Source organism: Sapajus apella, unplaced genomic scaffold (assembly GCF_009761245.1).
Source record: "Sapajus apella isolate SASKATOON/1434 unplaced genomic scaffold, GSC_monkey_1.0 scaffold15, whole genome shotgun sequence".
NCBI classification, from domain to species: Eukaryota; Metazoa; Chordata; class Mammalia; order Primates; family Cebidae; genus Sapajus; species Sapajus apella.
In genome coordinates this window covers 8,595,734-8,622,915 of record NW_022436955.1, presented here as the reverse complement: position 1 = coordinate 8,622,915, position 27,182 = coordinate 8,595,734, and the positions used below count along the sequence as shown (strand labels likewise).

Here is a 27,182-nt window from a genome sequence, read left to right as displayed (position 1 = left end):
GTAGAGTGCGCCTGTAGCAGCCATGGGAAGGATGTGCTGACTTTCAAGTCTTCCTGGCAGAAAGAGGCTGTTGAGTCTATTCCTCTCTCTCCTTCCCTCACTTGCATGGGCCAGTGCTGCTGTTCTAAGCTGCTCAATGATTTTCTTTCCACTATGTTTAAGAATATTGCTTTGGGCTGGGTGCGGTGGCTCACACCTGTAATCCCAGCACTTTGGGAGGCTGAGGTGGGTGGATCATGAGGCCAATAGATCAAGACCATCCTGGCAAAAATGCTCCCTCCTCCACCTCCATCTCTACTAAAAATATAAAAATTAGCTGGACATGGTGGCACACACCTGTGGTCCCCACTACTGGGGATGCTGGTCAGGAGAATCACTTGAACTCAGGAGGCACAGGTTGCAGTGAGCCAAGATCATACCACTGCACTCCAGCCTGGCAACAGAGCAAGACTCCATCAAAAAAAAAAAAAGTATGTTGCTTTATGCCTTGCACAGGGTCGTCTCTGTGAGAACCAATGAGATAAATAGCATGCTGGGATCATGACCTGGAGTGGCTGCAATCCAGCTGAAGACCAGTTTTGTCTTCATGGGTCCTGTGGTCCTGTGCCAGGTCATGTATCCCTGCCCCTTTTGTGATTTAGCCCTTGCAACTAATATGACTTCTTAGCCCAAGCTTTGCATATGACTTTCATTCAAATTATTTCATGCTGTTCTTTCTCCTTTTCACATTTTTAGCATACAAATAGTCTTATATGTGTTGGTACTATATACACCTTTGTAGGTGGCCTGAAATTCTCTTTGGAATAAGACAGGGCATTGGTAATAAGCATAGCATGAGTCATAGGGAGGGGTATGAGATGGCGAATGGGCTGGGTGAGTCTTCAACCTAGTTTCTTCATGAAGACCTACATTCCTGGAGGGCTTCAGACTCTGCTCCCTCCTCCACCTCCATGTCGGGACTGGCATTTGTCTCTCCCTGTCATTCCGAACTTCTCTGTCCTTGGAAGAGAACTGTGATTATTTTTTGTAGTCCCCTCACATAGCTGACCTGACATTCGATAATAATGAAGATGTGGTACAGAGATCCTGGGATGCTGGAGGCAGGGTCTGGGGCGATTAGATGTTGTAGGCTCTGCTCCTCACCCATGTCCCCCTTGGGCCCCTGTCTCCCTGTCCATAAAATAATTGTGGTGCCATGGATCCATATTCCCCACTCCTCAGTCATTCAGGTTTTGTCTTCTCTAATATCTGGGTACCACTCCTATTGTCATTTACTTAATATTTTCTGTTGACTCCTTCTACCTTCTGCTATTTTAAAAATATGTTTGGAGAAAATTATATTGCTCTCATGTCTGGCAAGCCAGTATCTCTGGTCATAAATATGAGGCAACCCCAAAAGAAAACAGATATAATTAAAAAGAAACAACATAATTGAATCATCTCTGAGCCGGAGACTGCCTTGTCTTTGTTTAAAAAAAAAAAAAAAATTCGTTCAGGAATCACTGCAAACAGAGACTTTCTCTTTGCTGACAACAGGACTGAAAAAGAATCGAAAAGAATTGAAATCGTATGTGTAGCGTGATGTACACATACGATCTCCTCTGTGCTGACCACCCGTGTGTGAGGGGTTATGATGCTCTGACGAGTCCTAGAGGCCCAAACAGGAATCAGCTTGCAGCTGCATCTCATGCCAGAGTCTTTCTAATTCCACAGCTTGGGCTCTTGGCTTGCTGGGGGGCATGCCCACTTGGTTTGGCTCCTAGATGGGGTCCCCTGGGCCTTCTCTGATGATCTCGCTGACACATCACCATGAGAGCCAAAGGTGACCCATCCCTGATCCCCAAGGTCTTCTGCACATGCAATTCCTCTTGAAGATGGCTGCATCATGGTATTGGATTTGGCCCATGAAATCACCAACTCATGTTGAATACTACAGAAATATCAGCTCTTAGCTCTGCGTTTCCCAAAGCGTGGTAGGAACACTGATGGAGGGAGGTGGGATGCTTTTAGCCAGGGGAAATGATTTTTCCCATTACAACGCTCTGTAATTTCAAAGTAGGAAAGAATCTTACTGCCCATCAAATCCATCCTAGTACCCAATGCTAACATATATTTATTTACTGGATAAGGAATGTGACTGAAATGTTTCCAAATATGAATGACCAACTTGTGAATAGTATATACACATGTGCATGTGCATGTGTGTGTGTGTGTGTGTGTGTGTACTAACACACATATAGATACTATGATATATTTCTATATATGGAACACTTGCAGATATAAAAGCCAAGGACGCATTTTAAAAACCTGTTTAGAAAGCCAGCCTCCTTGCCTCTTGGTCTTTTGGCTAAGATCAAGTATAGAAAGCCAGACTCATTTTCCTGATGGAAGCCATAAGATAAAGAATTCACAAATGAATATTGTAGAAGACCTCCCCAAGCCTCTGATCTACTGATTTGCAGACAAACAGAACCATTTTTCTGTCATTTCCATACTCATGATCCAAGCACAGTCTGGTAAGATGACCGGGCTCCACATAGCTGTTGACAATTATTTTTTTCTCTCTATAGTTCCTAACTATGGAGTTAGTAAAAGTAAACATCCAATATTAAAAAAAAAATGGAAAGAAATAAAACAGTAAATGCATCCTTGAGGATGTGTGTTTGTGTGTGTGTATGTGCAGGCACATTTACATCTAAAGCACACACACATATGACCTACAAATAAATCAAGGCGGAACAGCCTATGTAAAGCTTCCTATGAAAATAATACATTCTCGATATTGACAAATAATTTCTCCCATTCTTCAAGAATGTCAAAATTTGTGCATAGAAATAAAGAATGTTCTTCCACCAATAAAGAGCAGCAAATGCAAACTGGAACATTTAATGGCCTGATTCCCCTGCCGACCCTGAGTGAATCCAGTTTACTTAATGAGGTGTGATGAGGATGGAGAGCCCCCGCTGGACTTTCCGTGGCTCACGTCAGCCCCTCTGTGGCCAAATTCAAATTTGTGCCAGAAGAAAATCAGTCTCCATTCACTGCATCCCTTCCAAAGCACTTGCAAATAGGTGAAACCACTATGTCCAGAATTCAGTTTTTTATTTACTAAGTCGTTGGTTTGAAAGCTCTTTTAAAGCATTTAGTTTGTGCTTTTGTCTACCTGATTATAAAGTGGACAGGAAAACATACATGCTTCTTATCCCTGTGGAGTTTATAGACAAGAAGAGTTTGCACAGCTTGTATCTTCAGAATAAGTGCCTAAGAAGAGGTAAATAACAAAATGGCATTTTTTTCTTAACCTAATTTTACATTGCAAAAGGATAGTACCACTTAATTTTGAAAAACCTTATTTTATTTCTTTCTGAGTATAATGGCCCCAGAGGGAACTGTCTCCTATTATATCATAAATCAGGCATATTGCTATGGACAATGCGGTTTACTTTTCTTACTATGAAAAGATAGCAGGCTGTGACTATTTCTGGCACACAACAAAAACTGCAGTATGTGCGTGTGTGTGTGTGGGTGTGTGTGTGTGTGCATGTGCGGTACTTCTCTGACTTTGTGAATATGAAGATTTGCGTACGCCAGAAACTTGTAAACAAGCAGATTTCTTGGTTACCTGAAAGTTGCCCAGATTTGATAAAATGTTAGACTATCTTAGGCCTTGGGTGTGGTTAAAGTTCTTTGTTGGTCTTCCCTACATTCATGGGTTCTCCTTCGTAGTTGGTTTCTGCTTTTTCTGGGTAGTTAGGTAGCCTGGTAAAGTGATGTAGTCCTTAGTCTTGTTTCTTTTGAGTCATTGGACTACTTTCCTAATTTAGTGCCCTATATTACCTGTATAGCCAAAGACTGCGGTAGAGTATAGTTGTTGGGTGAATTGCTATAGATTCGAACTGCCTGTGTCCAAGTCTTGGCTTCACTGGTGAGTGGCTTTGCAATTGAGGGCAACTTTACTCAGTCTTTTTCTGCTCCAATTTCCTAGTGTGAAATAAAGAAAAACCACAGTACCTGACTTATAAGATTGTCATAAGATGAAATTGTATGTTGTAGGAAGGTACTTGGCCCAGGACCTTGTCCACTGGAAATTCTCAATAAATTTTAGATTAAATTCTCAATAAATTTTGGATTAAGTTGTGTCTGTGGAACATTCAGCTCCCAGGGATAGAGAAATGCTGAGAGTTAGCATCATGTGTACACGATCGCATTCATGCCTTAAATCTCCAAAGATGATTAAATGCTTCATTTGACATGTGAAGTATTTAGAAAATATTGATCACACTTTTTCAAACTTAGTACTTGCACAAACACAGGCATTTAATGCCAGTCAGAAAATACCTGCTGGTTTCCCAGTCTTTTCCTGTTAATAGCCAATTATTTGCAAAGTGATAGCCTACTTTACTGATTTTAAATATTAAAATATTATAGAAAACAAACCAAACAGTGCCACATTGAATTTATCAAAGCTGAATAATTTGTGCCAAGAGAGTACATTATTATAGTCCTTGAAAACAGATTACAAATTATACCTGTCATTTGACATCAAGTAGATAAAAGGCAATAGATATTTTCAATCTTTGAAATATATATATATATATATATACACATATATATATAAAAGCAAGTTTAAAAAGTAAAATTGCTAGCATTTTAGACAAAAATAAAATATATACTCCTGGAAAAAGTCTTTTCATTTTCCGTCTATTCTAGCTGTTCTCAAGTTGTTAATAATATAAATAGTCTCTCTCCCTACACGTAACTTTTATAGTGGGTGTGCTTAGATATTTCCCCTTATTCCAACTTTTATTCCTCTTTATTCAGTAGCAAAATCATCATGGCAGAGTGGGAAGGGAAGAGTCTTTGGAGCAAGGGAAATCTAGATTGGAATTCCCACTCTGATACTAATTAGCTTGGTGATCTTGGGCTTGTTCTTTAACTTCTCTAAGTTCTAATTCCTCCTCTTTCAGGAGGTAGAAATAAAATTTCTCGTGTTGTGGGGAAGAGTCATTTTTATAAAACGCATGTAGAAGCGCCACCACGATAATACCACTGGCGTGTGGTAGGTGGCACATAAGACTGGAGCGTCCAGTACTGCTGCTGTTACTATGTTAAAGTGAAGCTACATAATTTGTGCAAGAAATACGGATAAAATGTAGTGAGTAGGGAGGTTTGCTCATATGCTAGATGACTGTTTGTTTATTCATTTCCCAAAGATATGACAAAGGCTGTGAATATGTATTTAGTTCTGCTCCCAATAGCCCTTCTAATAGGGAATTATTTGGGTACAACGAAAGACATTTGTAAATGTGGCTGATAAGACCGGCATTGGACAAGGACTGTTTTGTTGGACACAAGAATTCTATTGTCCCTGGCTTCAGTTGTCAAGTGCCCGGGGAACCCAGAATTTATGGTGGCAGCACAATGGGCCTTTCAGGGCCTAGGGAAAGAGCTGTGAGATCCTGCTCCCTGGCTTTTCAAGGCCTCTAGTCTTTTTATCGGGCCTGGACAATGCTGGATTCAGCGGCTGCCTGAGCCTCCTGACCGTCCATTGGCCATCAGGTATTGTGCAGTAATTACCATGGCGACAATGGACTCTCTCTACACTCGCCCATCGGCGCTTTGGAAAATGGTGAAAGTTGTCACTTTGCATTAGGTGCCTCTGAAAGCATGGCTTACTTAGAAAAACTACCAAATAGAAATGAAGACAATCATAGTAAGAGTTTGATTTAAAAGGCCACTGTGTCAAATCTGTTTGGACCTCAGAAACTCTTTATGGATGTTTCCTTGTAATTACAGATAGACATTGGGCATCACCCTCTATACAGGCAGTAAGGAGCCAGCCTTGGAGGTTTTGCAGGAAGGGATGAGCAGAGGGCAGCTGATATCCCTTAACCACACAGTGGGAGCAGAAGCTGAGTCCAGGAACTTTGAGGGATCTCTAAATTTCTTTGAGACTCAGTTTCGTCATCTGAAAAAAGAATAAGATACAAAATTCTTATAGATTAATACTAATTACATGTTATAAGATTGTATGATAATATTTATGCACATATCAATATTGGTTCTGTGTAAATGCTTTCACATCTATCATAGCAGTTTTTGAATAGCAAATTACAATAAACAGTAAAATGTTTAATCACGCAGAATCATAGAAGCACAATGTATCTTTTCATAATCACAACTGTTGATTATTGAGTGTATAAGTGAAGTGTTGCATGTGTTGATTATTCTCCACAATGATTATCTAAAATAATTGTTATTATCCCCATTTTATAGTGAGGAAACTGAGTCTCAGAAGGTGCTTGCTTGCCCAAAGTCAAACTAGCTTAGAGAAGGAAAAGCTTGATTTTAAGTCTTGTTCTCTCACTTGCAATAGCTTCCTGCTTCTCCCGTTTTTCAAAAAAAATTCATGATCTGTAATCCTGTCTTACAAAATATGCTTTACCATATGGTTTTGGAACTTTGACAATAACAGGAAAGAAAAACACCCAATGGAGATTATTAATTGAGTTTAATCATCCCTTCAACAATGTCAGAAATATATGATGCTCAAAAAAAGAAGAGCCCCCATCTGCAGACACACAGGGATGACTGCATATATGTGGCCCCTTCTCCTCTCTGCACAGAGCAACATCAGCAAAGCAAACTGGTAGTTCTAGGCCACTGGAACAGTAAAAGAGTGGATGTTCATTGTTCAACTTCTTCGCCAAATGAAAGTTTTAAAAACCAAATGAAGGTTTATACGACGGTAATATGTAAACATTTAATTATAGTTTTCTTTAATCAACTATGATCCAAAATATGTAAAATTTACCATTGTGTGTGTGTGTGTGTGAATTTTTTTTTTTTTTTTTTTTTAGAGAGAGAGACTCACTTTATCACCCAGGCTGGAGTGGTACGTTCTTGGCTCACTGCAGTCTCAACCCCCCAGGCGCAAACGATCCTTAAGTGTCAGCTCCTCAAGTAGCTGGGATTACAGGCACCTGCCACCATCCCCAGCTAATTTTTTATGTGTTGCCATATTTTCCAGGGTAGTCTTGAGCTCCTGAGCTCATGTGATCCTCCTGCCTCGGCCTCCCAAATTGCTGGAATTACAGGCATGAGCCACCGCAGCTGGCCCTCCCATTGCATTTTTGCAAAAAGAAGAAATCATTTGTAGTCGCACACCACAGGAATAGGCATGGTTTGCCCTGGGAAATGGGTCTCCCTGTGGGTTCTTAAACCTGGGGAAAAAGGACTGGATTTAGTGATCCAACCCAGTTACGCTACTTCCTTGCTTTATGCACTTGGGCATTTGCCATTCAGCCTCAGTTTCTCCATCTATAAAATGGAGCTGTCACCATCTCCTCAGGCTATGCTGCCCCTTTCAATGGCAACTCTTTCCATTGTAATGGAGAACCTAAGAAAGAAAAAGTGGCAAAAGGAAGGACATGGCTCTGCAGGTGCCGAGCCTTCGACACAATCAAAGCTCAGCAAAAGGGAGGTGCCACCATCACAGGTGCATCCTCCTCTGACTCTTCCTTGATTTTGGTATGCTTGCCGAGTATATCCTTTATTCCACTTTATACACTCTGGCTTCACAGTGTTCTTTTTCCTGATTTCTCAGTCTCTCTGAAATAGTATATGGCATGTAGAGTTCTGAGCCCCTAAGAGGCTTAGTGCTGTGGGCAGCCAAGCGCAATAATGGAAGGGCTGATAGACAACAATGGCACTGTACTTGTAGACAGCCTGTGATGGTGTGCAGAGCTGGGGAGATGACAGAGCAGTCCCAAGAGTAAGTAGAAAGTGGGTGCAGCAAGGCTGGAGTGTAGTTTCCTGGCTCAGAAGGGGACACAGGATTCCAAGTCTGGGGGAGTCATGAGCTGTGGGGAAGATGAAGGAAAATGAGCATTCCAGCCATGAAGACCAATGCAGAGAATGCAGAAACAGATGAGCTGCCATAGCCCACACAGCCATCTTACTGTCTTACCTCCATCAACTATGCTGGAAGCATAAAGAACAACTTGGATTTTGTACATTCGTTTTTTTTTTTTCTTTTGTAAGAGACATGATATAATTGTATACCAAAAATTTTCACAGAATCCACAGTCCCTCTTTCTCAAATGTCTGTAGTGATTAGAATTCATAGACAATTCTCCAACTATTTTTGCTTTTTTTCCAAAGCTTTTTTGATTGACTGCACAGGCTTTTGGTGAAAGGATTTCTACAGGAAACATTTTTTCAGGGACGTAAAGAATACAAGACAAAGTGGGGAGTTTAATCCATTTTTTATAGATTTGAGAAGTAAACCTTTTTAAACATGCTGGGCACAGTAATAGCTGCATTATTATTATTATTTATTTATTTGTTTGTTTATTTATTTTGAGATGGAGTCTTGCTCTTTTTTCCAGGCTGGAGGGCAGTGGCATGATCTCGGCTCACTGCAGCCTCCGTGTCCTGGACTCAAGCAATTCCCCTCCTCAGCCTCCTGAGCAGCTGGGACTACAGGCACGCGCCACCACACCCAGCTAATTTTTTGTATTTTAGTAGAGACAGTGTTTCACTATGGCCAGGATGGTCTCGATCTCCTGACCTCATGATCTGCCCGCCTCGGCCTCCCAAAGTGCTGGGATTACAAGCGTGTGCCACCACACCCAGCAATAGCTGCATTATTAACAGAAGACTAGAGAAGGAAAACAGAAGGTATATGGATTATGAAGTCAGCACTGCTAGATTTCAGCCCTACCCTGGGCATTATTGGCTGTACACTTTCAGCAAGAGTCTTACCTTTTTGTGTTGTAGAGTGAGATGGCGTTCATAATACTCAGGATGGTTTTATGTGTTTAAAGGTAATTCATTGGTGAGACACATTGCAAATATCTTTTCCACCCCTGTTTATAACATTCCAATTATCTTTCTGTTGCTGAGTAACTTGCCATACTAACATTTAATGGCTTATAACAACTATTTATTACTATCTATTATAGTTCTGTGGGCTGAGCAAATTCGTTTAGGTATTCTTATTTAGTCTTTCCTGCCATGTAGTCAGATGGCTGGAGTTATATGAAACTTTGAACGGATTAGGTGTCCAAGATGACATTTTTAGTCACCTGTCTGGCACCTCAGCTTGGAAGGCTGAAAGAGCTGGAGATGAATTGATACCTCTTTCTCCATCCATGCGGCTTCTCTACCTGGCTGGCTGGAGCTTTCTCACAACATGGTAATATCGAGTATTTGAACTTTTGACATGGCAGCCAACTTCTAGAACAAGCTTTCAACGAGCGCGAGATAGGTTACAAGGTTCCTGTATTAGTCAGCTTATGCTGCTATAACAAAATATCACAGATTGGGTGGTTTAAAGCATAGACCTTTATTTCCCAAAGTCCTGGAGACCAGTAGATTCAGTTCCTGGTGAGGGTCTTCTTCATGGTTTGCAGACAAGACTCCTCTCACTGTGTCTTCACATGGCAGAAACAAACAGAGAACTCTGCTTTCTTTGCCTTTTCTTGAGGGAGTCCAACCCCTCATGACTGCCCTCATGAACTCATCTAAACCTAATTACCTCCCAAAGGCCCCACCTCTGAATACCATCACATTGTGGGTTAGTGCTTTAACATGTGAATTTTGGAGAACAAAAACATTCAGTCCATAACATTTCACTCCTAATCCTGCAAAATCCGTGTCCTTGCCTGCAAAATACATTCACTCTGTACCAGCAGCCTCTAAAATCTTGACTTGTTTCAGCATAAACCCTGAGGTCTAAAGTCCAAATTCTCATCTAAATAAGTATGGGTGAGATTCAGGGTACTATTCATCCTTAAACAAAATCAGTATGGGTGAGACTCAAAGTACTCATCCTGGGGCAACATTTGTCTGCAGCCATGAACCTGTGAAATCAGATAAATTATGTGCTTCCAAAATAGAATGGTGGGGCAGATGGAGGATAGGCAATCCCTTTCTGAAAGGGAGATATTGGAAAAACGAAAGTAGTAATGGGTTCCAAGCAAGTTTACATAAAAAGGCAAATACTGCTGAATCTTAAGTCTCAAGAATAATTTTCTTTGGTTTCATGATCCACCTTTTGGACTCGCCAGGGTGGAGATCCCTCTCCTGTGGTTCATATAGTATCACTTCTGCTATTTCATTGTTATGCAGAGCCAGTTCATATTTCCATATAAGGAGACTGCACAAGAGCATGCCTATCGGAGGATCTGGGTTGTTGGTCTTTTTGGAGAGTGGCTGCAGCATGTAACGTGGTTGACAAGCAGGGTCCTTCCTCATCTGGTATGCATTTTGTGAACTGCTGCATGTGGCATTTCCCCCATGACTCCCTGTGCCTATGGGAATAACTTCAGTGTTACTCTTTCCTGAGTAATATTTGGAGAAATAGCACACAAGAGGACAGCTTTATTGTTCATCACGCTACAGTCACCAAAACCAGGCTCTCTGAACAAATTTTAGTAGATCTAAGGACCATCTACAGTCCTTCACTAAAAAGGGCTTTGGTTGGCCTGTTTGTTGTTTTGGAGAAGGCTGTGTGTAGAATATTAGACGGAAGCAAATTCAGACAAGAAAAGAGGTTTGGAAAGAAATGAAGTCAAGTCAAAGAAATAAGCTGTTTAAGCCCCTAACACAGGCTGAGTTGATCCTAGAAGGTAGAAGCCTAGAGATGAAGGACATTCAAGAACTTCTTTATGCTGTTGTGTTAGGGAAGCTATACCAGCTGGTACCTTTCTTGGTTCAGTGCCTCAGTTTTTAAAGATGACAGCTGTTGAGACACTCCATATTCTTTTCTTTATTCACTCAACAAATATGCATTGAACAGATGCTCTGGGCTAGGAAATGTGTTAGACATTTTGGAAGATAGGAAGATGAATCAGACCAGAATCCAGGCAGAACACAGCCCCCACACAGAAAGTCCAGAATGTGGTGATGTGGGTGGGGGGAAATTCAATCTCGAAAAGAGTTGCAACCCTGTCAGCCCAGTACTCCGGTCTGCTGGAGTGGGGACTGCATCTCCTATCACCACCACCGCTACTGCTACTCTTCATCCTGGAGCCGATTGTTCGTGAGAATCTGTCAATACCAGAACAGTGCTCTCACTTTAGGAAGGAAGACATTGCTTTGGACATTGGAACATAGGTTCTATCAGAAATGGGCGCCAAGTCTTCATACCTTCCCCCATCAGCTTGTTCTTAGTGCAAGAGCAAACGTATGTGAATTATACAGCATGTTATAAGACGTTGTGTGTAGGATTGCTGTTAACATTGTTATCAAAGTACTAAATGCACATATGGTTAATCAAACTATCCAGTGGTACTTGTAAATCCATGACAAATTTTTCTCACTTTTCACATAATTTTAGTAATTTGTTTATCTCTCTCTTTGCACACCTGGATTGTCATCTTCTAAGAGAAAAGTCCATTGTATGCAACTGTGTTTAATAGTGTATCGCTTGTTCAATTCACGCCACCGCTAGGTTACTAATGATCCTTTCACTTTTTGCAGAAATCACTGTGTTTTCGGCTCAGTGGCCCTGTGACATTCCTTCCAGTTGTCATTTGTTGAGTGACCAATCAGATGGGTGGAGTGTGTTACAGAAATTGGCAGCAAGTATCCAATGGGTGAAGATGGTAAGATGGACTAACATTACTGAACAATTCACATGTTACTATGCATATCAAGATGGAAATTATGCCATTGGTCCATCTCTCAAATGTGGCTTGATTTGGACCCTCACTAAAGGCAAAAGTAGAATCTGAGAGGGAGAGAAAGGCCAACCTTTTTCGGTATTGAGGAATGTGATTGTTCAGGGTTGATGTTATAGGATTCTCTTTATTGAACGTTTATTATGTGCTAGTAATAGTAAGATCTGGAGGAGAAAGATGGAACCAAAGGGACTATAATTCTTTAGCAAGGATTTGGCTGAACAAGCCAACTAAGATGATTGCCATGTTGCTTTTTTCCCCCTTTCCTTTTGAAAGTAAAGTCTTAAAATGAGAGCAAGGTAGCTTATATCCCACAAGGAAATGAGATTGCTAGGAGGCTGAACCTTTTAGACTTCAAATGACAGGGCCCTTCATCATGAGCCAGGAGGCCTGATTTCAACCCCCAGACCCAACTCTGCTATTCACTGTCTATGCTATGAGATTAATGCTCCATTTACTGGGCCACCAGGGTGGCTGGACCTAGGATTTCTAACAGTTCTTATATTTTAGGATTCTATTAATCCATTTACCTTCTCCATCTGCTGAGTGGTAACTGGAGCAATTTTCATAGGACACATCTAAATATCCAGATAGAAATTTAAGAATTAATTCTACCAGTGTGACTTTCCACTCTTCGGGAATCTAGACCTCCTTATCCAAGTGTCTATGGCTCATCTCCATGTGGATGTCCAGTGGATGCCTTAATTACATATGTCAAATCCAGGTTTTTCCTGGGTCCCACATTTCTGTAGTAGTATCAAAATTCACTCAGAATAGAAACATGGGCCGGCTACTTTAAGCCTCTCAACCCCTCATCTCCAATAGCAGTTAAATCCTCTTGATTCATATTCATTCTATTCTCTGCCTATCTGTTAAATAGTTTTGCTTATCTCTATCCCTACTGCCACCATTCAAATGCAAGTCAAGCCTTCTTTCTACAATATTACTGAAATTGTTACCTAATAGGTCTTTTTGCCTCCAAGGTTATTTCTAGCTCATCAGCTCCAACGTGATCCACCATATATACATCCCGAACAATGCCCTTAAATCTATACATTATGTTTCTTTCCCACTCATTCCCTTTAAATGATAGAGATAAGCTTTTCTTAACAAGCTTCTAGCATCCTTTAATGAGAAAGGGGTACTGTTTTGCTGTCCAGATTTATCTCTCAGCTACTATTCCCTATCCACCCTGCCTGTATTATATATATCCACTCTAGGATCTCCTCATAGGGCACAGCCATTTTTTCCCCAAAGCCTCATAATCTCTCTCACCTCATAAGGACTCTTAAGGAATTTTATATCTTAGCTTGGACTTCACTATCTCTAAGGAGTTTTTATAATAGCCTAAGATTACCTAGACAATACTTTAGCAGCCAGGGATTACACCACTTACTGTGATTTCTACATTGGACTGTAATTGTCTGTTTAGTGCTCTGTCTTCCCAGCTAGACCTAGAGATTTTTGAGGACAGGACTTATTTGGGACCATTGTGCTCCCAGTTTTAAGTACCGTATCTGGGCCAAAGTATGCACTTAGTAAGTACTTATTAAGCAAATGAATAGGGACCCTCAGTATATTTTTAATTAAATGTGAGGAAGATGGACTAAGGTGACTACACAGAGAAAAGTGATGAAATAACAGCAGCTAACAGGATTTGCATGTTTATTATAAGTCAGGTATCTAAGGACGTTAAATGTATCATTCCCCTTAATCCTTGCAAAAGCCTTATGTCGTAGGTATTATTAATATCCAACATTTTATAAATGAGAAAACTCAATCTTGGACAATGTGTTAGTCTGTTTTCACACTGCTATCGATAACTTCCCTGAAACTGGTAATGTATAAATGAAAGAGGTTTAATTGACTCATAGTTCTGCATGGTTGGGGAGGCCTTGGAAAACTTACAATCATGGTGGAAGGAGAAGCAGGCATCTTCTTCACAAGGTGGCAGAAGAGAGAAGAGAAGTACGTGTGAAGGGAGGAGAGCCCCTTATAAAACTCTCAGATCTTGTGAGAACTCACTCAGTATCACAAGAACTGCATAGGGGAAAATGCCTTCATGATCCAATCCCCTTCCTCCCTACACATTTGGGGAGTACAGGTTCTTCCTTTGACATGTGGGGAATTATAGGTTCCTCTTTCAACACATGGAAATTACAACTTGAGATGAGATTTGGGTGGGGGCACAGAGTCAAAGCATATCAGAGAAGATAAGTAACTTGTCTATGGCCATAGTACTGTAAGTTTTATCCTTGAAATCTGCATATATGGGAGGTCTGACTTTAGTCAGTGCTTGTGTCTTTTACCACTCTCCCCGTCTGCCTTTCTCCTGAATGAATCTCCCATATTATGGGCAAACACCATTATCTCCACGTAAGGCCAGGGGCTTCTCCTGCACATGACACAAGCTGTTGTTAAATAGATGGTAATCCCCTGTGACTGGGAACTATAAATTTCTGATAATTTCTCAGGTATTTTACACTATGTGTTAATGTGGGTCTGTTTTGGGAGAAAATTTCAACTTGGGGAGTCCCTACCTCTTATGCGCTTGTCAATATTTGTTGAGGGAATACGCCAATGAATGAAAACACTTATCCTAGAAGCAAAATTGCACTCCCCTACGAACGCTTCAGAACGATTTGGAAATTGTATGACTGACTCCTCTTGCATTTGCTTATTTTGCACTCATTTGCTCTGAAGCCTGGCTCAGCAGAGGAAGTGTATCCCTCCTGTGGTTATGTCTGTGAATGATGATCACTTCATTTCTGCTGAGCCAAGTGGGGCTCTTCATTTCATCGGCCTTTTGAATTCATCAGTAAGACGTGCAAGTGACATTTCCTATTTTTCTAGATAATAGGGACAATTAGAATGAGGTGTCAATGAATCAGAGTCAGAAGTTAAATAGAAAGTACTTGAATTTAATTTCATGTCTAAGAAATCTGTTAGCTTTTTTTTTTTTTAACCTGGGAATTAAGAACAGTCTATTTTGAAGCATTCTGTAAAGCTTTTATTGCAAGGAGAGGAAGGTAAATTACTTCAATGCTGGTGGCATGAAATCTTTAAAAAACAAAACAAAACAAAAAACAGCAGGAATGCAGATGGAACAATCCTTTGATTTTTTTTTTTTAGGATAAGCTTCTTTGATGGAAAAGAATTCTGTGCCTGGTTGGGGAAAGCAGGTGTTCTTGATCACACTGTAAGAATTTTGAAGAACAAAACTAACCAATCACTTTAGCCAAGACTCAGATTCTTGATTCCCAAGCAGTTCAAGATGCCAGGCTTTCTAGAACAAGCACCTATGAGCTGCCACAAAGGCAGGCAGAGATGAAAGGGCATTTTCCCTTTCCTCAAGGAGTTTACGGTCAGGTAATTGCATATAGCAGTCAAAATCCAAGTGGGAAGGAAAGACCGAGAGAGACTTTAAACAAATTTGGCACGGGCTCACAGGATCGGTGCTCTGGTTAACTTACAGTGAAATCCACTGGAGCTTCAACTTCCATTTCTAGCACACCTATCTTAGGTACCCTCCCTCAGTAGAGGAGGAACTATCAGGGCAAGTACAGAATAAGGCTTCTGAGCCCTGTGACCTTTCTGAGTTTTCAATAGGTCACGGGGGCCTAGAAATGAACATCTTGGAGAAGTGGAAGGGATTTGCCCTTTGCTCAAGAGAAGTGTACACACATTGGCATCCTGCTGAGTAATAACCAGCAGGAATTGCTGGTCACAGGTCACCCAATTATCTTTCATTTGCATAGGAGTCAATCCAAGAAAGCTGCTTTGGGAGCAGCTCACCTGTGCTGCAGAACCCACCAGGCTCTGCATTGTCCCTGTGTTGGCAGCCTGCTTCCTAACCCCCTGTGCTGCTGCGTCTGTCTGTGAATGCATATTTCCTATTTCGGGACGTAGGCCACTGTGGAGAAGGCCAGTTATATTTCTGTATCTGGTATCATCAGAATCATAAACAGACGCTCAGTTCACTTGTTGCCTACACATTGCACCTCTTCAGTGTGTACAATGTGACTGTTATCACCACAATCAACATGAAGCTCTTATGTGGTAGGCAAACTGAACATCCAACTCCTGCGCAAAATCATACTAAAGGAAAAACTTCAACCAACGTTGTGCCTCTTTGATCTTGCTTTATTTAGCTGGTGTTGGGCAGAGAGGTCAGTGACGTTGATATTTTCTGAGCATGCTGTTGTACCAGACACTGTGCTACGTGCTTTACATTTATTATCTTGTTTGACGTTACCAAGACTTTGGCTGCTATGTGCAGGGGTCATGATTCTTTCGTAGATAAAGATACTGAGGTTTAGAGAGGTTAAAGAACTTGCTGAAGAAAGCCCACCATGAGCAATGGGTAGAGACAGGGTCTCCACTCCTAAGCACAGCACTGTAGTGCCTCCTGTTGATCAAGGTCTTGTCCAACTCTTTTGCACCTTGGCTTCCAGTCTTAACCAAGCTGGGTTGGAAGGGAGTTGAAGGGCAATTATTATTACAGTCATTTTGGTATGGCCATGTCCCAAATCTCTATTTGAAGTTTTTTTTTTTTTTTTTTTAATAATAGATTCAGGAGGTACATGTACATGTTTGTTCTGTGAGTATACTGCATAATGGTGAAGTTTAGGCTTCTGGTATACGCATCACGAAACTATTGAACGTTGTACCCAATAGGTAATTTTTCAACCCTCCCCCAACTCATAAGCGAGGATATGCAGTGTTTGATTTTGTGTTTATGAGATTTTTCACTTAGGATAATAGCCTCCAGCTTCATCTATGTTGCTGCGAAAGATAGGATTTCATTCTTTTTTTATGGCTGTGCAGTATTCTTTGTGGCTATATAGTATGTGGCTGTGTAGCATTTCATAATGTACTATGCTGCCATAAAAATAATGTAGTGTGTGTGTGTGTGTGTGTGTGTATGTGTACATATATATATTCTACATATATATGTGTGTATAGAATGTATATATGTGTGTATATCCACACACGTATATATGTATATACACACACACATATATACATACACGCATATACCACATTTTGTTTATCCTGTAATTTTTTGATGAGCCCTGAGATTGATTCCATGACTTTACTATTGTGAATAGTGTTGTAACAGACACTTGAGTGCAGGTGCCTTTTTGATATAATGATTTCTTTTCCATTAGATAGATACTTAGTAGTGGGATTGCTGGGCTGAAAAGTAGCTTTATTTTCAGCTCTTTGAGAAATCTTTACACTGTTTTCCATGGAGGTTGTACTAATTTGCATTCATACTAACAGTGTATACACATTCCCGTTTCTTCACATTCTCCCCTCCACTTGAGTTTTAAAGGAGGCATAGCTGGTTCTGGCTAATGCAGCAGGATATGGCTGAATGTATCCAGTGAGTGAGGGGCAACAATGATTAGAGGGGAAAAGACTCTGCCTGTGTTCACTCATCGACCATCTTGAGAACATCCGTATGTTAGGCCTTGGACTAGGTACTGGGGATACAATAATAAATCAATGCATGAAGTAACTTAGTAAGGCAGTGTTGTATCAGTACAGCAATGAAACCGTACTGCTGCTTCCAAAGAACCCCTCTTCTTGTGGTGGATCCAGGTTGGCAAACAAATAACCGTGGTACGGAGTTCCTTTTAGACAGTTCCGTGGATCCGTGAGAACACAGAGGGGCTGACTCTGCCCGAGGAAATCACGGGGAGATTCAGTGAGGAGGTGACCTCTGGGTTTAGACTTGATCATGAGTAAGAATTTATCAGGAGAAGACCAGGAAGGTTTTTCCAGGCAAAGGGAATGATATAGAAGTTAAGTCAGTATGTGTCATTACTAGGTGGGATGTTCCATGAAATATTTGCTTTTATTTTTATATATCCTTAAATAGATATGTTTAAATAGTCAAAATGGCTAAAATAGATAAAGATGGTGAAAAAGAGTCTGGAGAGAATTAAGTCTTCTTCAATTCCTATACTCTAGGCCTTCAATTTCCTCCCCTGGAAGACACTATTGTCAGTTTTCTGTGTGACTCCCAGACAGTTTGTGGGCAGTTACAAACATACACATCCATATAGCCACTTCCTCCACATTCATATACACAGATTACACCCATCTATAAACACTGTTTTACATCTTGATTTATTTTATTGTTTTAAGACAGAGTCTTACTTTGTCACCCAGGTTGGAGTGCAATGGTGCAGTCTTGGCTCACTTCAACTTCTGTCTCCTAGGTTCAAGCGATTTTCATGCCTCAGCCTCCAGAGTAACTGGGATTACAGACGTGCGCCACCCCAGCTGGCTAATGTTCTGTATTTTCAGTAGAGATGGGGTTTTGCTACATTAGCCAGGCTGGTCTCGAGGTCCTGTCGGCCACAGCCTCCCAAAGTGCTGGAATTACAAGGCTGAGCCAATGCGCCCAGCCACCTTGATTTTAAAAAGAAAAAAAGTATTAAGTTTTCTCCCTTGTTTGTTTTGCTTGCACTCATTTGATTTAAAATGTTTTTTTTTTTTTTTAAGTTTTAAAACTATTCGAACCTACAGAAAAGTTGCCAAAATAGCACAATAAATTCCTATGAATACTTCATCTGGAGACACTGCATTTTAAATAATCATTTTTTATGTTCTATGCAATGATTTTATGAATTTAATCCCTAATCAAGATACAGTTTGGATGTCAGTTACCTGGAGACTGGAGTGCAGTTCATCTCCCCAGCACTGATTTAGTGAGATAACCCAAGATGTTCTCAAAATGGATAATAGGTTCTTCTCATTGTCAGTTTCCCTGAGATGCCCATATGCAGCAAATCCACCCCCAGGATGGGGATCCATCCCCAGGATATAGATGGCTGGAGGTGCCCCTCTTTGGGCCACTTGATCTTCAGGAAAGGATTTTCTCTGCCTTCTCAAGTGCTCAGCAAGTGCTTCTTGGGCAGGCGAGCGTGCTCTCTGCACTTGCCTTCCCGGCCCTGTGGTCCAGGGTGGTAACAGGCAATCCTGTTGAAATCTAATCACTTCATTTCCGACAACCAGCCATTTAGACAGCATTATCTCTCATGTTCAGTTTGTCAGAGTCAACATGGCCTCTCAAAGGCTGGTATAGGATACTCTTCTTTGAAAGATCAAAGCATCCGAGCACTGCTCAGGTTACCTGTGTGTTTCCTCCCTGCATTTCATGGCAAGGGGTAGTTTGTCCTCAAAGTGAAAGGGACTTTGAACAGCATGACAAGCAGGAAGAAGGCGGTGTTTTATGGTTTTGTAGTCATATGCCCTGGGCCTAAATGGATTGTTTTCTTGTAATCATTCATTCATTCATTCATTCTTTCACTCACTCAAATAAATCCTGAAAGTCTTCTTGGAACTCTTTTATGCTCTGGGCCAAGACATGTGCATGCTCCTTGCAGACTGGGTCCCTAGGATCTACAGGGTGACAGATAACAGACAGTCTCAGCCAAAGAAAGCAATTGAACCTGAGAGCAGTGGAGTGGAATCTCCAAGGAATTATTTCTTGGACATTCATTAATTCATTCATACACTAAACACATATTTACTGACCCCTGCCTGTATTCTCTGGTCTTATGTGATTCTTGAGCCACAGAATCACCACTTCCTTTCCTGGCTACTAACCCAAATTATCCTGTGTCTAGCGGGAGACTCAGAGCTAAAGCGAATTTGAAAAAGCAAGGAAGTAAAAGGAACTAGCCATACTAAAATCTGCCACCAGTTAATTGTGTCTGCTGAGGATCTAGACAACTGTAGCTAGACACCTGGCAGATGCCACCATTTGGAAGATTTAGAACACTTGTGGCAGGGCTAGTGAGTTTACGTTTTCTAGGGCTCTAACTTTTACAATCTAAGCACCATTCCAAAAGGCTGTTAGGCTGCCATAGCAACAGTTCATATATATATAGCAACAGTTCATATATATACACACACACACACACACACACACACACACACACACACACATATGTAAAGTATAAAAGTATATATATGTGTGTGTGTGTGTGTGTGTATATTTATACATTTGAAGAAAATAAGTTTTAAAAAATTTGGTCACATTCTTGCAATGGCTCGTGAGAAGATACCTCTTTAAATGAATGTCTAGCAAGTTTCCTGACGTATCATATGTCTGTCTATAACACACTATTTTGGACCTCTTAACACTCTCAACCGGTTTTCAGAATTTTTACTTGAAAGATGGACCTAGGAGGATGGTGATTCATTGCCCCTGAACCATTTACATCATTCTTTAGGCAACAAAAGTAAAAGTGTTTGCCAGTGGGTTCAGCAGGAGCACACATCCCTGCCGTGCCAGCCCCCACGCAGTGTGGGATAGACCAGTGCCCACACAAGCCCCCACCAGGGTGGCTACAGCTCAGGCTCATGGGAGCATGTCCAGCTCCATTCTCTCTTCCCCAATCCTTCTCCACTGAGCCGCAGCATTATTTCTCTAAATCCAAATTGTATCAAGTTGCTTCAGTCTAAAACCCAAGCTTCAGAAGCTTGCAGTCCCTCTCAGGATAAACTGCTAAGTCCTTTGCCTGGCTTCTAAGACAGACTTGATCCAGGCTCCACTCCCGGAAGCGTCCCTTTCCCTCGTCCCGTTTAATTCTGTCCATATTATACTGCTATAGTCCCTGAATGCATCGTGAGGTTTCACACCTCGATTCCCTTGCACACATATTTCTTCTCCGCCCCCATTTGTCCGAGTGTGCAGAGAAGCATCTTCTCCTCCAGCAGGGGCTCCTAGCCCCTGTGAGATAGTTTGTCATTTCTTCCTTTTGTATAGAAAGTACCTTGATTCCTCAGTGTCTGTCACTTCCACGGGTCCTGGGTACGTGTATCTTCATGAGCCTCTTTTTCCATAAATAAATTTAAAAATTACATTTTGTGACAATTCTGGTTTAAAGATGAGTACAGTGTTCTACCCTAAAAGGTCATTTTTCCTTCTGATTTTAAAAGAAATTAAAACGTTGCTGTGCATTCTTTAAAAGTATTGTGGGCACTGTGCCTACTGTTCCTAATGGAGAAATCACATTGATGTTCCTGGGTTACCACATTGCCAATTAGTTATCTTCAAATTTGTAAGATCCTTGAGAATAGAGTTTGGCTGTGTGATGGCATGCCATCTATTAAAGTGTGTGGTGAACAGGCTTTCACAGGAATGAGAGCATGGTCTTCATCCACCTGCCTTCCACTGCAGAGAGCTTTGGCACACATTCCCTGTTAGGCTAATGCTCCTCATCTATTTTCAAAAGGGACAAGATCCTCCCCTTCCTCTTTCTTCATAGCCCTTTAAACTGCACAGAGCTTCCTTATGCATCATCCACTTTGATCCCTTGAGATGAACATTAGCTACCCCGTTCCATTAAAGAATAAAATGAGACCCAAAGAGGTTAAGCAGAGCCTAGAAAACAGAGTTGTCCCCTGCCCAGAGTCACACGTAATACATGACAGAGCCAGGATTCTACTCCTTCCCTCCCCACCAGACCATTGCCAATGTTCCATCAAACCACAGGATGAGCAACCTAAATTAAGGCAGAGATCGCTTCATTCCCTTTAACTTTTTTGGAAGCATCAAGACCTGTAAGAAAAAGGAAATCTCAACATGTGTAGAATTGCTTCTGCACTGAACACTGCCATGCACCACCCAGATTCCCAGTTCACTGAAGGTCTGGTGGTATCGGCTACTGGGAAGGCTCTTGGCAGATGACCTCACTTGCAGATTTCACCTCAGCTAAAGTCATGCTCTTTCCCAGGGCAGCTCCCATTGGAGGGCTGATCAGTAAAGGTCTGGCCGTATCAGCTTTCTTGAGGTTATTTTGAAGGAAATATCCCAGGTGACCATGCAAGGTGGTCTGAGGCTGTTGCTGGGCCGCATCACACATCTCTTCATCTCTGCTTCTGCTTCGCCTCCCTTTTCTTCTCCAGGTGTTATTCCAAAGGGTACCCCAAGTAAACATCCCCAGCTCAGAGTCAACATCCCAGATAATCTCTATTAAATATTTTGCAACAAGCCTTCCTGTGTCTGTTCATGAATACACAAGATTCATTTGTTCCTCCATTGTTTTCACTGAATGCTTATTCATGGGATGCTAAGCACTGTGCTAGGTACCAAGATACTGTGGTAAACCAGACAGAAAAGGACCTCTGGAATCAAGGAACTTAAATTACTTCTACTCTGAAGGCAGGTATTAATCTGTTTCTGCACTAAAATTATGCAACTTTCAGAACATTCTGGTCACCCCAGCATTTAGAAGGAGCAGCAAGAAAAGCCACTCATCACCTGAGCCCTGCTGATTGCTGTGCACAGTAAACACTGCTTCTAGAAAATCAGCAGCAGTGTCCAAAGGGCCTTTTCCACCATATTAGAGGAGGACCCAGAGTGAAGTTGGGGGTACAAGGAACTTGGAAAAGACAGGAGAACAGGGGCTGGAATGTCTGTCCAAAATAGATTTGGAGAGGGAGAATTCAGGAGCAGATGAGAAAGCCGGTGGGAATCACTGTAAGGACCAGAAGTTGAATGAAAAATATTAGATGGAGGGGAAACAGGTCCAGATTTAATTTGTAGCAGGATGGAATAACGCCCAATAGAGGAGTGAAGTGGGGGTTTTCTTGCAGTTGTCCACAGTCCTTATTTTAAACAATTTATTGGCATCCTAACTGAAATAAATGCAGACCTAAATTCTGCTGCCAATGCTCTCCTTGACGCAGTCACTCCCTACTAGTCTCTGCCCATCTGCTCAGCTGCACTGGACAATTGCTGCCCCTTGAACAGATTCAGCTTCTTCTAACCCCAGGGGCTTCGCATTTCCTGTTCTCTCAGTCTTGGAAGTCTCCTCACATATGACTTTTTCTCATCCTTTAGGATTCAGCTTAAATGCCCCCTCTTGAGAGGTCTTTCCTGACTTCACAACCTCTAAAGCCATATCCTCTGTCCACCCTGCAGTCACTTGACATTTCCTCATTCTGTCTAATCCTTCACAGCAGCAATCACAATTAGCAAATATCATGTCTATTTCATTTCATGGTTGATTTTTATATTGTCTGTTTTCCCCCATGAGATTCTAAGCCCCCTGAAGCTTAAAGACTTGTTCAGCCATGTCCACCACTATGTCCTGAATGTCAAGGGCAGCACAATCCATACTAGAGTACTCTAAATATTTCTTGATGAATGACTAAACCAGCATAACTACACCGATAACCAATTATTTAGTGTTTCCCTTATAAGTTGACAGAAATACGATGGTTGATATGTTCAGGACAGAAGCCTGGAGACTGGGCTCCTCCACACTGCTGGGATGAGCAGAATCTTCAGACATCTCTCTCTCCAAGTTCCTCCTGGACCATCACTCAGATTTGAGGGGCATCAGTTCCTGGAGCACTCCACTCTGGGGACGCCAACAGCTGCATAATGGTTTCCCTGCCCATGCATTAACACGGGCCTTTTGGACCTGCTCTGACTTGCCTGACCCGTCTCCCAGCAGGAAAGACTGTGCATCTGTAATACCCTGGAAAATTGGGGCTGACATGTAGCTTGGTACCGAAAGTGGTTTCACTCAAGCAAACGCAGAGAATAAAAGCCACACACTTAAAATGCTTGAGTAGGTATCAATCAGAAGAACATTCCAATAATCCATGTTTATGAAGCCTGTTAGTATGAATTTTTGAAATAGCACTTACTCCACTTTATTCTTGACAAATGGTGTTTGTAGCCATTGAGATATTTTATTTCAATTATGTGCGGGTGTTGTAGGGAAAAGGTTTCTGACAATATCAAGGCATAAGCCATTTTTTATGGTGCTTTTATCACTGTTCCTCTTGCTAAACTAGACTGGACAGTTCATTAAGATGAAAAATTAATGGCACATACTATGGGGAGAATAATCATGTTTCATGATTATTCTTCACAGCTTGTGGAGGCATCAGAATTCAGAGTAGCAGACAGATGACAAATGTACTGGTCTTTGGAAGAGGTGGTGACTGGCTGACCAGACGGTACCCATGTATGTACCTACTTCTGTGTTCAGCCCTGAGCTGAGGTGCTGGAGGAGAAAGAAAATACAGAAAACATCGTTATTGCTTTCCAAGAACATACTATCTATTTGGGAAGACCAGGCCAGGGAGATGTCAGGTGTCAATCTAGGAACTCCAAAGTGTTAAGCAATTGTCCAGCACTTTGGCGCTGAGTGCAAGTTTAGGAGAAAATTAGTTGTGGACTTTAGAGAGGAGTTCTTAGACCTTGAGGAATAGCAGGATGCTGATTAGTAAAATATGTTCTAAAAATAGTAGCTGCTGATGGCTGTGAGGTTGCTTTTGGGGAGTGATGAAAATGTTCTGAAACGTGCAACTTTACAACACACCAACAAACAATGTACACTTTAAAAGGTTCATTACACTTTCTATGCATGCAACAAAATATCATATGTGGCCAAAAAATATGTAGCATATTATATGTCAATAAAAATCATGGTCTTTATTATACATGAATTATATATTAGTAAGCCGTTATTTTAAAGTATTCTACAAACTCAATGCTGCTAAATTACAGTAACTTTTATTACAGGCAGAGAAAACTGTAATTCATTAGAATATACACATCGATGAGGCAGACTAACATTGATTGAGGACTTGCTTCATATGATAAGGAAGGAGGCAGTTGCCCATTCTACAGAGGAGAAAACCAGAGTCAAATCAGTTCATTCCTTGCCTGTGAAGCCACAGAGCTGGGAAACAATTGGGCTGGACTTTCTATCACATCCAGATGCTTCCCACCCCATTCTGCTGGTACCCAGAAAAAGACAGATCCTAAGATGTTCTAAGAACACGAGTGGCAACAATGATAGTGATATGTCTCTGCAGAGTACTTTAAAGTTTGGAGAGTGTCCTCACTTCTTTTCTCTCACCTGTTCTTAGGGCATCTCTGTGAGAGAGGATCAGAGCAGGTGTGCCATAGGAGACAAGGAATGGAGCAAAAGGAGACCAAGTCTGCTTTTGCGGATGCATAAAGAATGCTGTATTTGTTTCCCAAGTGTCCAAGGCGTTCTCTTTGTGCCTTCATCTCTATTTTGGGCTCTTTCTCTACCTGGACTTTGATATGCATCCTATTTCCCCAAGGCAAGAGGAATTTCCGAGTGAAATGATAAGAGATGTAGGATCCACAGATGTTTAGAAGCAAGGCTTAGAATTAGATGTCCTGTTTGTTCAATATAGAAGTAAGTGCTGTTTCTTTTCTCCTTTGTGGAAAGAGTAGATACACATTTCTATTGTTAAGTCTGCACGTTTAGATTAAAGCCACTTAAATCATTATCTCCTCTGCGGAGATAATGAGAGAGGTTTTGATGTCATTCTCAGCTTACTAGTGTAAATAATGGGCCAAATTCTCATCCTGTTGGACAGGATGGAAATCTGACTCAGGATTTGTAAATACTGCTGCATTTAATTTATTTTCACAAGACGTTTTCTTCCCTAGCAGACAGTGGGATAGCAGCGTCCTGGGAAACAGCCCATGGAGGAGTCACAATGCATTAACCTAAGCAGTGAGATCAAAACAAAAGCTCTGTTTGTGATCCCTCTGCCAGAGCCCCAATCTCTGCAGTCCCCACTATGTGGCTGCATTCGGGAAGCCTAGATAAAATTAGATCTTCTTAGAGTAAAAAGGAACTGGGACTTAGGAAACGGAAGTCTTTTTCCAGCAGTGGATGTCTTCTTTCCTCATTTCTCTGGAGTTTTGTTAGCGTTAAAGGAATTAAAAGAACAATGCTTTTTTTATTTAAAAAAAGAAGAAGAAGAATGAATACTTCCTGAAATACATCCCTGCCAGTTTTGGAGCGTGTTTGCTTTTTCCCCTCATTAGAGGGCTTGGATGCAGCCTGACTCAGGAGTGGGGATACCTGGCTCCTCATCTTTTTTCTATGTCTTGTTGGGCAAGTGACTGCTCTGTATTTCTCTTTGCTTCTTTGTCACAAGTAGTTGGTGACTTCCAGATCCCTCCCCAGCCCCAGGCTCCTCTTGGGTTTCTTCCGTTAGGTCTCTGGGCACTCCTGTCTCCCCGGGGAAGTGGAACAGCCTGAGTCCCTGCTGCTGGGATGTGGATGGTCTCAAGAGCCAAGCAAACAGTTCAGAAGCAGATGTCTTTGATGGGGGATGCTCTAGCAGTGTTGCTACGGGAGAGTGGAAAGTGGTTATTGCAATCATCCAATAATCAATGTCTACACCAGAAGGATTTTGTGTTGATTGAGGAATGTTTTACTTCTGACATTCTTAAATCAATGACTATTACATAGGAAGGCCCCCTAAACAGGAGTGAAGGTGATGGGGATGGCAAGATGCAAGTCTACACATTTCTAAATATTCAGGTGTTTCCAAACTTGAGGCTGTGTAGACAGAGGTTCACAGTGACTGATGGAGTCTAGGTCACAGTTAGAATTTTACAACATGTGCTGAAGGGCCGTTTTCCTGATACTCTGCCCTCTGCAATGGGGGAGTGGGAGTGGTGGGAATTTTGTCTTGATTTTTCAATGCAAAAACAGAGGTGAAAGACTGAATGGTTTTCTTGATGCCACTCAGCTGATAAGTAGCACCAGAAGAAGGAAATTGAACTAAAACTTCAAATCCAAGATGAGCTTCTTAGATCTCTCAGGGGGCTCTTCCTCTGCCTGAGCTATTGGGTTTTCTCTCTCATGTGATGTTACGCAGAGCAGGCTGTAGTGATGTGGTGTGGTCTGTCCCCTTGAACTCTCTCTTACTGAATGACAGAAACCCCAGGCTAGGGTATATATTTAGTTTCAAAGTTTCCTTTTTCATCCAAAATTCTTGTATGAAACGTCTCTGTCTAACCTGCCATCTTTTTTCTGCCGTTTGTCTTCTCATCTCAAAATTTCATCTTTTCTGAGTTATTTCAGGCAGAGAGTCAAGTGGTAGATGTTTACAAACAGACTTGGACCTAAGCATCCAAATGATTTCTTGCCTTCAAAGTGTATGTCCCACTGGGAGCTGGACTGTAATTACCTAAGATACCACTTTGGCTAATAATATCTCTGGAATTCTTTTGGGATGTATGCATTTTGAATCATTTTAGAAATGGCAAAATGTCTGTCTTCGGAGAACGTGTGAAGCTTCCAAAATGACATCCTGCAGACAGGATGGCTGCAGAATGGGAGAAGAACATACCACTTTACATGGGTTGTGGTGAGCAGTGATTTATGACCCTAATGGGGTAGTTGGGTCTGCATTTCTTTTGTGACTTCCAAGCTGTCTCCATGAAGATATTTCAATGCCTGGGTTCTGCCCAAAATCAATCTCTTTAATTGCAAACCACAGTCTCTATGGAAGAGGAACATGGCAGGCACCTTGCTATTAATATAAGCAGGTACAGTGCCAGATCCATTGCCTCTGGAGTCCTGTGCAGAATAAAACCAAGCCTTTGAATCAGCCACAAGTCATATTTCTTACCTGGTGCAAGCCATAGGAAAAGTCAAGAGGCACCAGGGGAAA

At 41.5% G+C, this 27,182-nt stretch overlaps 1 protein-coding gene across 5 annotated transcripts in view; it reads left to right on the top strand.

Moving 5' to 3' along the window:
- Positions 1-27,182, top strand: part of CDH11 (cadherin 11) — a 166,666-nt gene that overhangs the window by 52,680 nt on the left and 86,804 nt on the right. For 3 of the 5 annotated variants that reach the window (XM_032284103.1, XM_032284105.1, XM_032284104.1), the window contains exon 2: positions 11,488-11,612. The exons of 1 other annotated variant lie outside the window; for it this stretch is intronic. The gene's annotated coding sequence lies outside the window, so the exon portion shown is untranslated. Of the gene's footprint in view, positions 1-11,487; positions 11,613-14,819; positions 14,887-27,182 lie in introns of all 5 variants that reach the window. One more of the 5 variants, XM_032284106.1, reaches the window with a different exon arrangement.